This window comes from Cynoglossus semilaevis, chromosome 12 (genome assembly GCF_000523025.1).
Source record: "Cynoglossus semilaevis isolate Cse_v1.0 chromosome 12, Cse_v1.0, whole genome shotgun sequence".
NCBI classification, from domain to species: Eukaryota; Metazoa; Chordata; class Actinopteri; order Pleuronectiformes; family Cynoglossidae; genus Cynoglossus; species Cynoglossus semilaevis.
The window spans coordinates 14,937,327-14,950,649 of NC_024318.1; the positions used below are offsets into that span (position 1 = coordinate 14,937,327).

The 13,323-nt window shown below is 42.1% G+C and overlaps 1 protein-coding gene across 1 annotated transcript in view; it reads right to left on the minus strand.

The window, feature by feature from the left end:
- Positions 1–3,722, minus strand: part of LOC103387641 (gamma-adducin-like) — a 25,521-nt gene extending 21,799 nt beyond the window's left edge. Inside the window, exon 1 of the mRNA XM_025060844.1 lies at positions 3,045–3,722. The gene's annotated coding sequence lies outside the window, so the exon portion shown is untranslated. The remainder of the gene's footprint in view (positions 1–3,044) is intronic.
- Positions 3,723–13,323: the final 9,601 nt, after the last annotated feature.

Below are 13,323 nucleotides of genomic sequence, written 5' to 3' on the forward strand. Positions count from 1 at the left end.
AGGTTATTACATTTTTTTGTTGTATTTTTAAATTATTATTATTTTTGGTAAAATATTCATCACAACACTTCTCAATTTGGTGAGTGTTTTCTGGACAGCTGGCTGGTGGTTTTCACAGCAAATGAGCAGAGCATGGGAAAAAAGGCTGTGCCTCCTGCTAAGAACTGAGAATGTTTATTTTTTTAAAAAAACACTGACTGGCACATGATGATTTTTCTTCTTCGTTTGTTGTGAATGACTAATTTGACCTTCATGATTCAAATAATAGTACAGTTGTTTGTGTGTCTTGGGCAGGAGGGGTCAATGTGTTGGATGTTTTGACGTCAGGTTGACGATCACATGCGACTTCCATTTCCTTTTTATGTAAAAATATTTTCCCTTTTTTCCAAATCAATCCCATGTTTGAAGGTCTGCACATGTGTGAGCACTTCCTTCTTATTAATGCAGCAGCCTGTGGAAGGGGAAGGAACGGCCTAACCCTGAACTCCATCAAATATTCAAAACACTGTCCTGTGGTAGAAGACAAGGGCAAAGGTCACAACGGCATCGAGCTCCGACACACGTGAAGTGGTGGGGATTTCTGGGACAGCTTGTGAAGCTTGGCTTCTTCTCACTCAGCGGTTCCCAAACCTTTTTGGAAGTGCACCGCGTTTCATATCTCAACTGCGTTGACGCAGCCCCAGTACCACACAGTCGAGGACACAGATACATGTATAGCCGAAACATATATATATATATATATATATAAACTTTTTTTTTATCTCGCACAACCCCTAGTGGCTGTTTGTGCACCCCTGGGGCACGACACTTTGGTAATTCTAGCTTGTCAGAAAATACAATCTTTTATTACAACTCTGAGTCCGTGAAGCACTGGATGGACGTAGAAGCTTCCAGAAAAAAAACAACTTTTTGAGAAGCAAAACCACTCTTACTGACAACACTTTCGAAAAAATGCACCAGAACATTTTCTGTGTCAGCCGTTTGAGAATGACGTCTGAACAAACCAGCCATCTGTTGTGTTGTGTTTGGTGCTTGGTGATGTGACCTATTTATATTTCTATGTGTTCATTAAAACTCAAGCCTTTTTTCATTCAGTTTTGTACAATTCCGACATTTCCTAATTGTAATTATTTATTAATTTTTGACAAGAGAAGCAGTTATATTTATATAAAGCAACTGTCAAACTAAAAATGTCCCTGCACTTTGGTAGTTCTCACAGATTATTTATTCCCTCAGTTTTGGTTCTGTAGATGTTAATAATTAAATCTGTTACAGTAAAATCATTTTGAAGAACGGTTGCAGAGCTGTTGTACTCTGCAAAAATAAGACCATTCCTCTTTTTCTTTTTACTGACCCTCCTGTTCAAGCTGTCAAGGGAAAGACATGGGTCTAAACCTGGCCTACGCTGCAAATATCACCAGACACCGCAGTGAGATAAATAAGGAAATACAGAGTGCAGTATTCACGGTACAGTCCGGTTTTTCAGAGCCTGCATTGGGTAGAAATGATTTGTTGTTAATTGTCTGGGATAAAGAACGATAAACGATCGGTTCCAAATTTACAAAACTGCAACTTTGCATGTGTGTATTTGCATCGTTGCTACGGCAACCGTTGCTTACGCTGGTTCTTGCCTCAAGTAAAATTAGAAGGGGGAGAGAGAAGGAGTGAGCGCCAAATAACAGCCACCATTACAAACAGGGGGGATTTTATCTAAGCGTGTAAAACAGACACGAGCTAATGACAAATGTAAATCTAAGCGTGTAAAACAGACACGAGCTGATGACAAATGTAACAGCAGCTATGCTGCCTCCTCGACTAATTCTAATCTTTCTGATGATTAGATTCGGATCAGTAGGATCGTTTCTCTCGAAGCACTTTGGCCGTTTGGAAAACGTTTCTCTCGAAGCACTTTGGCCGTTTGAAAGGAGGTTGTTATAACATAACACCTGTTATAGGTGTTATTTTTCAGGATTACGCTAAAATATCGTTAATATCCAGCCATTTTCCCATCGTTTTCCAGAACCTCCATGAGTTTAAATATACACAAATGTGTGTCCAAGATTTTGCATCAAACTGGGGACTGTGAAGGAGACGACTATCACCTCACTGGCATCTTTCAAAAATGAGTCTGTCTGCACTCCCACAGCACGGTGTGGGGCGAGAACAACCCATTTGCATCGTTACAGCTGGAACAGCGACTTCACAGACTTGGCAAACACGCGATCATTTAATCAGATGCAACACATGAAAAGACCACAGCGGCACGGGCGGTGAGGGACCGATGTTAGCTGGAGTAAAACAGCTGAGCGACATCTCTGCTGTGGTTGTTTTTGGAAGGACTCCATGTTTGAAAGCTGGTGGTCAGCGTGCGGTGGCTGAGGTAGTGGTCCAGCTAATGGATTCCTCGTTATCACGTTCAAACCAGCGGCGCAACACCAGAAGGTGATTTATCAGTTTCAGTAATGCCGCACAATTTTTTTACGCCGAAACCTGACATTTACTGCACTCTGGGAAATATCCAAATTTGCTGCCGTAAAAAGGAAAAGCATTTAAATTCCAGGGAAGGTGATGACATTGTAAAAGGCAGTCTAATGTAGAATACATAAAAATAAATTGTGTAAAAAAAAATGCATGGGTGAAAGGTTTAGGGTCACGACCTGGTTTTTCTTTTTTTGTTGTTTTGGTTTTACGGCCGTCTGCAGCTCACATCGTCGGGGCCAGCACATTATGAAATCCCGTGTTGCTCCAGCTTCACATCCTAAGTCAACAAATGCTTGTTCAGAGTGATGCTTGAAAGAGTGACACAAATTGGAAGCAGCTGTTTAAAACAGTGCAGCCGCAGACGAGTGAGTTAGGCAACACGAATCTCCTGCTTCGTGAACAGTTGAATTCGGCGACATTAAGAAATACAAGTCTAACCAGACACTTTTCATAGCATTCCCAATGAGAGACAAACAGACCTTCGAGTTGTCTTATCTTTCCAAATGCTTTAAAAGTGATCCGCCGTGTTGTTTACCTACGAGCTATAAAGAAATACCACTGACGTTGGCCGCAGGCTTTGACTCTTATCCTGCAGGAGGATCCTTCAGGTTTGCCTCAAACTCCCACAGTTGCACCAGAACTATTTACATTATCACTTTGAAGGGGTTCATCTGGTTTCCCCAGAGGAGCCGGGAAACTGCTGCTCTGCTTGTGATCTCCTCTGAACTCTGTGTTCTTCTGTGACACTGAGCTGTCTATTCTCACAGGAAACCTGACAGGAGACGTCCAGGCTTTCAGAGGAGACAGGAGTGGTCAAGTAAAAACTCAAATGTCTCCACCTACAACATGTATGGTCTCCTCTGTAGGAATGTGCTTTTGGGAGGCGTCAAAGAGCTACAAATTCTATTAAATATATTGATATAAAAAGTGCAGTACGTTCTCGTCAGGCATGTTTTTCGTCTGCATATTGACAGAGCCCGGTGGATGACATTGCTCAGAGTGAATACTCGCCTGCTCTCACCTCCTCCCACTCACCGATGAATGGAGCGAGTGAGTAGGATGTGCTGCTCTCTCTCTCCCTTTCTACAGCACCTGAGTGCACCAGCCGTAGCCGAGTCAACAGTTCAGAGACAACGTACTGTATGTACGTGACAGAGGACCACAGGTGCTGTTTTTACACAGATTAAAATTCATACTGGAGTATGCAAACAAAACCAAAAAAAACAAAAACAGACTAAACTGTTTGTGCTCTCGCTAAACAACCACATGATCATCCTTAAGAGATTCCAGATGTTTTGGAAGGGAAACGCAACAGGAAACTTTCCTCTGATGATCGTGTTTTAGTTGGCAACAGCTGATGAGTTAAAATTAGAAGGTCCGTCACTGGCCACGCCCACCTCTCTCTCTGTTGTTGTTTTCTCTGTGCAAGCTGATAAAACATTAATTTCCTGAGTTCTTGCTATATTCGCCCGGCCACACCCACAGGATGGCTTAAGTCGAGGAGCACACCCAGTGCAGTCAGAGGTCACGGTGTGATGTTGGCCAGATATTAAAATAGACGTCAAGACGGCGGGGGGGAGGGTTGGTAAACCTGTCTTTATGCAGTTGCTCTGAGAGAGGATATTGCATTTTCATCGCTGTAACTGTAGTTTCAGGAGAGAGAGAGAGCGAGAGAGAGACAGAGAGAGTGGGTGGGAAAGTTTCTTAAATCACACAAGTCTGGTGAAACCATGTCGAAAGATACTGCTGCACTACACTGCCATCTAGTGAGGACTAAACAGAGTGAGAGTGCAGATGCCCCCTCCTCTACCTTCCCCTCCCATGCCCCTCCTGCAGAATTAGTCTCTCTCCCTCTCTCTCACTCACTCACTCTCTCAGCACCAGCTGTGGGTGAAATCAAGAGAAATAAGCATCTCTGCAGCAGTGGAGGCGGACCCAAGCAGCGGGGCTTGGATCCGTGAGGTTTGGAGCATCGGTTTTAGCCAAAAAATTACTTTGTTTTTAAACAAAGGACATTGGACATCCTGGTATAATGTATGACAGGCTGGAGGGAAGGGTCAAAAATAGTTTAACAAGAGTGCTAATAGATCACATTAAATCATCTAGGTCTGTCCCCTCTCACACAGAGGTCACGCAAGTCCACCCAAAAATCTCCCCCGTCCGTGTTGTGAGCAGAGCCCAGAGAAATTGTTTTCAGCTTCACTCTGTTTTCTGTCTTTACCCAGCTTTACCTGAATATCAGATTCACGATTTTCTTTTTTTTTTTGTAGCTCAGACACAACTTTGATATTTAAAGGATTGTTCTCAAATCTCACAAAAAAAAGCTTCTGACACCGCCACAGAAATTGGCCGCAAATCTGTAGTAGCACAAAAAGAAATGTGTTGAATTGCTCTCTCTGCGTGTGTGTGTCTGAAAAAAAAACAACGAAACAAAAAAAATGACCCAGATTCATCTGATGTTGTCTGTCGTATAAAAAAATCCTGTCAGGGTCGTTCACAGTTACAGCAGATCTGAGCTCAGCCATTTAAAGAGTGATTATTATTATTTCATTTGTAGCGATCCAAATTCTAAATGTTGTATTTTTGGTTTTTTTTTGTTTTTTTATATCCCCCATGAGACAAGGAAGACTTTGGTTCTCTCCACGAGACGTCGTCATCCGCTCGTCAACAAAATGTAACGTAACAGGCACGAAGGAGGATTTCTCGGCAGTCACTCTACAGAGGAAGGCATTTGCACCGGAGGCTGTGACTTGTCAGAAGCACAGATGTCAAACCTGTGTATGTAAACAATCACACACACCCTTTGAGAGGCTGATGGCGTGTACAGCGTTGCCCTCGTCTTGCAGCAGAGGGATGATCGTGAGATGGAAGAGTGGCAGTGATAGCCCGGGACAAACGAGCTGCCTCATGTCAGGCAGAGAGATGCTGAGCGAGATGAGAGCCCTGCTTTCGTTTCTAGAACTTCTTTCATTGTGGCGACAACACGAGCGTGCACCGCCACCACCACCAGCAGCAACAGCAGTAGTGCTTAACTCTGTTGTTACTGCCGCTGTGACTTATCACAGAGCCCAACAGTTTGTAAATAAATCAAAGCCCCCCCCCCACTGTCTCCCCCTCCCCCCCGCCCTTTGGGGACCACAGGGCTGTGCTCTTTGTATTCAGGAATCCTTGCAGTGTGCCATTCTTGTGTTGTGCACTTGTAATTGAGACGCTGGCGAAGACATTTGCTTTAGATATTTACACTGCCAGCAGCGCCTTCAATGAAACACACACACACACACACACACAGAATGCAAATAGTAATCAGGCTCCCCGTCATTGACCGGCTTCATCCCCCTTGGCTTCATATACCTCCTGTCCAGGCCTCAGTGCTCCTGCTCACCACAGTGGAAATGAAAATGGCTGTGATCTGGAAGGCAAAGTGTCGACTGGGGTTTCACTTTGTGCTGGAAGCAGGACAGGTCGCTGTCAAACTGACTTCCCGAGCACTCGAAGTGCCCATCTCAGGCACAAAGCAATTAACTGTTGCTGCGGTTGTGACGGGGGCAAAGAAGGAAGAGACCTGCAGCATCCTTAATTATGAATACATTTAGGTTATTTATTGATAATGCCACTCCTTTGTTTATGCAATTGGTATCGAATCTGCGGAGTATATTAGAGCTGCTGGCACATTACTACCAAATAGAACCATAACTGCATTAAGTCATATAGGTGTAAAGTCATATACAGACGCTCCAGGCCTGTGTAGGTACGGCGCGTCTGCGCTGTAATAAAAATAAAATATGGACCATTTTGACTAAACAGCTATGCCTCCGTCAACACCGTCAGCACCAAACGAGTCTCAGAGAGAGTTAGTCTCCTCCTAGCTGGCGCTCCTGCCTTAGCTCCTTCAGAACTCCGTAAATAGCTCTTCATTTCATCACCCACTTCACATCAGGCGCTGCCCTCAAACTCCCCTCGTTTAATGCAGTTCTAACTTGGCAATTCATGAACACTCAAACACACACACACACACGAAGCACCACACAATCACATTTTTCAAACGTACATCCACCTCCTCACCGTACGACTATTTGCCAAAGGTGCTGGGGTTTCGAGGAGCCACAGTGCCCCCTCAGGTGGCTCAGAACTGTAATTACCTGAGCGGCGCGGGCATACTGTAGATGTAGACGTACTGTACATCTGAGTTAGTGTCTCTCTGAGAGCGACATCGCTGAAGAAATTCTGCAACTAATGACGAAGCAGCGGCAAAAGAAGAGGCAGCAAAATTCATTAAAATGAAAGGCATTAAAAGTGCCCTCCACCCCCCTTCTCCTCTCCCCTGCAGTTTTTGCAATGCTGGCTGAGGTCCAGACCCGTTGAGGCATCAGACTCTGTGGTATCAAACTAAGAGAGACGTTAAGACCAGGATTTGGAAACAGGCCTCTATCTGCCTTAATTTCCTAGTTTAGGATTAAAAACGATAACAGTTTGATGGTGGAAATCCCAGATCTGGATCTGTACCAAAATATAATCAATTGTTCTTTGGCTCCAGGCCTGTTAAGATAAAATCATGTAAATCCATTTGTGCACTTTCAGGTATCAGGGTGAACATGATGACTGCGAGCCAAAAACAAGAAGCCCATTCAGGCGTACAGGGTGAAGAAGAAATAATTTGACATCAATATCAAATGCAATGTGGAAATTTAGTATTGTTTTTAAAATGATTTTCTTCGAATTTTTGAATGTGTTACATATCAGAAAAGGGTGGCTATTATTATTAATTATTAATATTAAAAGACATTGATAGCCACCGCTCTTTACAGTTACAGTGATACCTAGAGGTACGAGCGTTCCGACATATGAGCATTCCGAGATACGAGCCAGCCTTCGAGTAAATTTTTGATTTGACATACAAGCACGCTTACAGCCGCCGACGCTAGGCGGCAGAGCACTCGGAGAAGCCCCACGCGTTCGTCGACTTCCGTACGCATCTCCCGCGAGTCTTCCGTGTTGTGTTTTTTTATCGTGATTTCATTGAAAATAAACACCCCCAAAATGGTCGCTTTTTGACGACACGTGCCTTACTCATTTCCGTAGCATTTTGAAAGGGAGACAGAAACAAATCTCCCTCTAAGTTTATGTAAGTTACGTAGTGTACGTGTAAGGTACGGTACTGAATCAAGTGTCAACGAACGGGCCACCTCCCTCCTCCTCCTTTAGCCGCTACTGTATCGTCTGTCTCGAAGGTAAGAACTAATTTTCTTTTAATATTTTGTGTGTGTGTCTCTATAGCAATTACAAACATTGTTATTAGCACTAATGAGGGAGTTTTTCAGAGGGCCGGAACGGTAAAGTTTTCATTCCGTCTCTTGACAAACTCACTATCGTCCATCAATTTCACTGTCTGTTCGTGGTAAATGTTCACAAAGTGCTAACGAACTCCACATTGAACTGTTATTTGCTGTCGGGATGGGAAATGTAAGTGGGCTATCAGAGTGAATTAGAAATAGTGAAGCGAGCGTTGAAACAGCCGTGGGAGAAGCATCTACTGACGTGACACGGACATATTGACAGGAAAATAATTTAAATAGAGCAGTTAGTGATTTTTGAATGACCGCCTGTGGCTGGAGCATTTCAGTGCCAGGCTGTGTCGATCAGGAGTGATGCTCAGAACTGCGTTTTTAGAAATCCATCAAAACTTGAACTTGACAGTTTTGTATTTCCAGTCGGTTTTTGAAGATGCCTGGAGCATTTTTCTCTCATACATATTGTCTTTCCTTTAATCCTCCCAGCTTGTGGATATGTTTGATTTTTTTTTAAGAATAGACAGGATGCCTGTTTGTTATGATGAAGACTAAATTAAGGTATGAATTGAACAAAGGAATGAACTGAAGATGAAAGACGTTTCAAATTAGGTTTCAAATTAAATTCATAAATTCAGTCCAATCTGTACTTAATTTGCTTAAACCTTAATTTCCCAAAGGGAATAAAGTTCTATCTATCTATCTATCCATCTATCTATCTATCCATTCATCCATCCATCCATCCATCCATCCATCCATCTTCTCTCTTCACTTCTCATGGTTTAATTATACACATACACTGTACACACAGTATTTGTTGGTACTGCGTTGTTCTCGGACTGGGCCATTCTTCAGTGGGACATAAACAGAAACATGACTGATTTTTTAGGGTCGATATAAAACGTAGGCAGACCTCCAGCTCTACATACGGCAGCATACGTCCAACTCTGGGTCTGAACTCCCAGTGCGGCCCTCATTATGTTATTGTGGCAGACCACTTCAGCTGTGTACAGCACAGAAATACAGTAAATGGCTCATTCAACCTTAATTTAATCCATTTTTCTTTCATCACCAGCCGGTACTCTTCAACGGAAAATGATTGAACAGAAGCGTTGCTGTGATTATGGCAACGCTTCTGTTGCCGGGATAATGGTCAAAATGGACCGGGGGAAACTTCAGCACGCTGGCTTAGGTGAGTACACTTGTTTTTTTTCTTTGTGTTTTCTTCCAGTAAATGCTTCTGCTCTGACCAGTTACCGCACCGCTGGTAAATCGGAGATTCTATATAGTCCCTAATCAAATCCAATCTGATTCTAAACTAACTTTGCCTGGAAAAAAAAACTTTAGAGACAAAAACAGAGTCGCCTTCTGGAACAGAGAATTGAACCGTCGATGCAGAATGCGGCAAGCGCTGTCTCTACAGTTTAAACTTTAACTCTGACACTCACAATCCACTGTTTGGATTGTGACATACAATTAATCTCTGGTGGCAGCGGAGAGTCTCACAGACCCAACGATTTTTGTCTTTTGTCTCCTGACAAAAGACACACTCGATATCAGCATTATGGAAAAGCTAATAATTCAGAAAGCTGCGGTTGAATGTTACTGAACCGTCCAGGATGACAAAGAACATCTTCATCAGGCGGGATAAAGACCCTGACCGTCAGGGATATTTGTTATCTGTGCTGTGACCACAGAGGGAACAAGTGCGTATCAGAATATTGATGGCCGTTGCTACTACAGTACTTTTAATTCAGGAGTCGACGGTGTTTGTGCAGACGACGAAACGAGAGCGGGGCCACTCTGTATTCCTAAACTCCCCGCTCGTCGTGAAAGTGTAGATCAGACATCTGCTGCATATTCAGAGTGTTGTCACAACACACTGTAAAACATCTCTGAGTTTCTCAGCTCCTGCCACTGGGCTGTCTGTGTTTTAGAGTAATGATTAGCAAACAATACATCGCTGACGGATTTGTTATACGTGTTCAGCTGTTATACTTTTATGCTTATAGATGTTATAGAAAAACATTTTACCTTCAGACCAGGCAAACTCTATACAGAAGAAAAAACAATCAGTACAGAATGTGTACATTTATGCATAGTATAATGTTTGGGACTGTTTTTATTGCCACACAAATTCATTTCTGGGAGATGTTTGTAATGTTTGTGAAATACTGTACTGTGTTTCGTGTAATACGTCAATCAAAGGCTGGTAAAATACACATTTATTCAGAGCTCTTAACAGGTTCAATTGCATCTGAAAGGTGGAGACAATTACTTTAAAACATCCCCATCTTATGAATTGGTCTAAGTCCAAATTGAACTCCCAAAAGCAGATTTCTCTCAAGCACTCATTTTACACATCACGTTTCTTTGTAAGATTAACAACAACAACAACTCAATATTTCCTCTCTGTTCTGCAAATTATCTTATTTTGGAATTTCAGACAACATTGCCCAGGCCCTTAATAATAAAATAATTTGTTCTAGTCTCTGAAGAGTCGACTTCTGTCCGCAATAATCATAACTTCTTGCAGGGTACACTCTCATGCTACATACGATGCACACAGCAGGTGATTAGACTTGGAAGCTAATCATAACGTAGCAACGCTGCATCTTAGCCTAGCTGCCTGTGATTATGTGCACTCTAATCTGATTGTGCATATTTCATTTTATTACATTTATTATAAGTCCCACTTACAGCTGAGACTTTTGCCCAGCCCTAACATTCTATGACTTTGAATGAAGTATTACATCACGCCTGAAACAGATAGTGCTGTGGCAGTGACTTCCTTCGACATCAACATTAATATCCGGAGAGTTTTTCCAGCCACTGTCTGGCCTGAGATGGGTCGTGTTTACACTCCACGTGACGGTCGATTTCTCCGCACTTTAGCACTTTTGCAGCATCTTTGTGTGTTTACATCACTGTGTCACAGAGAAAAACTGTCCGGAGCTACAATTATCTGTGAGAAATCCTGACGCAACAATTTCAGGCAGTTGTTATTGTGCTCAAAGTCAAGACTTAAAAGAGGGCAGAGCAACACAAACCACTGCAACCGGAGTTCAGATGATCTTTGTGTTAGTCTGTGTGTGTGAGTTAGAGAGAGGGAGAGAGAGAGAGAGAGAGTGACTGTGTGTGTGATAAGCCAGTGTTTCACAAACTTTTTTTCGGGGGACCCATATTTTAAAAGTCACAAACCTTCGCGAGCCAGTCTTTGTGAAACAATGTGATACGCATGTTCTTGTCTTTCTGTTGATATTTTATGCACATATTGCACTACATCCTTTTAGCTGTGTACTTTTAACACAGTGGTCCCCAACCTCCGGGCCGTGGACAAAGCTGGGCCGTGGATCATTTGACACTAGGCAACAAAAAAATAGAAAGGCAGTTCTTTAAAATTACATGTTTAAAATGTAATTTAAGAGTATTTTATTTTGAAAAATTGTCACATCCCCCCTGGGTGTCAAGTCCACAATGTATCCTTCCACTGTACGAAACCTGTCCATGGTACAAATATATTGGCAACCATTGCAGTAATAACAAAGCTGTGGATGACAACATGACAAATGTTAGCTTCCTCTGACCTGACCTGACCTGAGCTGAGATACTACAGTGTCCTCAATCCACTATGGTACACTACGTAGGACTGGAGTGAATGTGGAGGTTGGATTTTTGTTGCGATAGGTCCACGGTGTTAGAACAAATTAGAACTTAATCCTTTCTTTCTTAGTCTTTTGAATATTGTATCTACTCCGGCGGGCTTTCATATATTTAATGTCTTTTCTTATACATCACACGTTCTGCTGCTGCTCCCTCTCCGGTTCTCTCCCTCTGTGTTCCCTCTTTCTCAATCTGATAAAAGCCATTACAGAAGATGTAGATGATATTTAACTGTAGCTGACCGTAATGGGTGTAATAGATAAAATGAAGGCCCTTCAGGTTTATGAAATATGGTCATAGATTTACAGAAAATACCTGATCCTTCTGCGTGTCACTGTCATTATCAAAGAAGAACATGGTTAAATGTAGGGATTAGGGTCATGACTTGAGGTTCCTGCCTCTGATTCATGCCAGTCTGCCGTCCTGGGATTTGAACTGTAGTTCTTTGAAGAGCAACCTCAATCATTTTAATGACTACATCATATTGCCGCTGCCTGAAACGTCCCTGATGTCACTGCACGGCCTGCACTAAATATATTCTATTGTTGTAACCATTGATTTTTTTCCTCCTCTGATACATTCTCTCTTAATGAGGTGGGTCTCCTCCCCGCTCCTCAGAGGCAATCAAAACACTGCGGGATCACGTCTGTGCTCACACGCAGCCGAGCTTCTAATGGAATTAAGGATAGAGATAATCTTTTCAGAATTGGCCAACGTATACCTGGAATCACCAAATAAGTGCTTTTTATGTGGAATGCATTATCACATTAATAAATTAGGCTACCGTGATTGGCTGCGAGATAATTCAGATTCCTGGAAATTATATGCTATATGGTCTCTGCTTGATTTCTACGGAGGAACAGTGCAGTGACCTGACAAATTACAGGAACTGGAATGAACCAGAAGGTCCTGAGTTGTGTTCTAAAACAGGACAAACATCACTGGTACACACATCTGGCTTTAATCGAAGACAAAAAACAAAGTCATTAAAATGAGAAGCCCATTTAGTCCAGCACACCAACGCTGATAACTGCCTCTACTTTAGCTGACACCACAAAGATGCTGAACAGGTTCTTTCTTAGAGCGCTTAAACACAGTCTCTTCTGTACTAAAAAAATCTTGCTTTGGTTTTGTTTTTGTTTTTTCCTTGGTACTAAAAAAATCTTGCTTTGGTTTTGGTTTTGTTTTTTCCTTTCCTTTCCTTCATTTAGACGTTTTTGCGGTCAAAGTACACTACTAATCTAAAAACCACCAGTTAATGTTATCATATCATGACAGTTAAAAGGGGGAAACAGGGAAAAGTAGGATGCAGTTTGTGTTCGTGTGCCAGCAGCTGGACGACAGTATTCTAGGGTGATGACTGTGTGATGCAAAATTAAGAAACAACCGTTACTACAATAACTAAAATATTGATATGAAATCTATCTATCATCTATCTATCTTTCTATCTAATATATATATACTTTTATTCTATATGATTATAAAATATTCAATAATAACCCATCAGAACCATTTAAAGATATAACCTTGTTTGTCCTTTTACAACATTGATGCTCAAACAGTGTTATGTATTTGGCACCTGACCATCAGCAAGGTTTCTTCTTGGTTCATTATACACTTGCTTAATATATAAGCAAGTGTAGAATCTAAAATGTAGGAATTAAATGTAAATAAATTCCATTTGATCCAGGTTAATAATGAACACCGTATTTACACAGTGCCTATAGTAAGGAGTCCTTCTTTCATCACGTCCTTGGCCTGAAAACAGTGTAAGAACGCTGGTTAAGGATCATTGGTTCCACACAGTTTTTCCTCCTGTGTACTCCTGGGGATTCTTTGTCTTACCATGCGTCTCTCTGTACTCCTATGTGTCCGTGATCTTTCAGAATGTGGT